Here is a 1001-nt window from a genome sequence, read left to right on the forward strand (position 1 = left end):
TTTGGAAGGGTGGAGGCACAGTTCAAGTGAGGAAGATCTTGGTTGAGATGAATTAATGCACTAACTGGAGTAAGGTGCATTAACGTAGGTGTCGCAGGGACATTGAGATTGCCTCAGGATAGAATAGGTTTTAACGCTCTTGTACAGAGTTGTTATGAGTCATAACGGACTTGATGGCACATAACAACAACACATTATTTGGTCATAGTTGATAACCGATGTTATGTCCTTGATCTATTGAATCTTTATTCAGTGCCCCTCTTAAACTTTTATGGTGATTTTTCATCTTTAAGTGTATTTTATCAGAGACTAGTATTGCTACTCCTGCTTTTTTTGGTGGCTGTCACTTGCTTGTATATTTTTCCCACACTTGGATTTTTAGACTATTTTTCCCCATTTCTTAAATGTGTCTATTTTAGGAAAAATATTGATGAGCTTTGTTTTTTACCTACTCTATTACTCTTTTTCTCTAAATTGTTGCCTTTGATCTGTTCACAATGTTGTTGTTATTATTGTTGTTGTTGTTATGTGCCATTGAGTCTCTTGCAACATCTCATAGTGACTCTATGTACAACAGCTCTAAACCCTGCTCTTTTTCATGCTAATCTAATTGTCTTTGACACACCTATCCCCATTACCCCAGTGACTGAATCGATCTCTCTCATTGAGGGTCTTCCTTTTCTGCACTGTCCCTCCACTGTCCCAAGCATAATGTCCCTCTCCAAGGACTGATCACACCTTGCAACATGTCCAAAGCATGTCAGATGAAGCTTCACAATTCTTGCCTCCAATGTGTAGCCTGGCTTCACCTTCTCGAGGATGAACCTGTTTGTTCTCCTAGCAGTCAATAATATATTCAATACTCCTCTCCAGCACTAAAGCTAAAAGACATCAACTCTCCTTCTATCATCCCTTGTCATTGTCCAGCTCTCTGATGCATAGCAAATAATTGCAAAGACCATGGCCTGCATCAGGCACATCTTAGTCTCTATACTGACAAT

The sequence above is a fragment of the Elephantulus edwardii genome, unplaced genomic scaffold, assembly GCF_000299155.1.
Source record: "Elephantulus edwardii isolate Elephantulus edwardi_28Jun2011 unplaced genomic scaffold, EleEdw1.0 scaffold00012, whole genome shotgun sequence".
In the NCBI taxonomy this organism is placed as follows: Eukaryota; Metazoa; Chordata; class Mammalia; order Macroscelidea; family Macroscelididae; genus Elephantulus; species Elephantulus edwardii.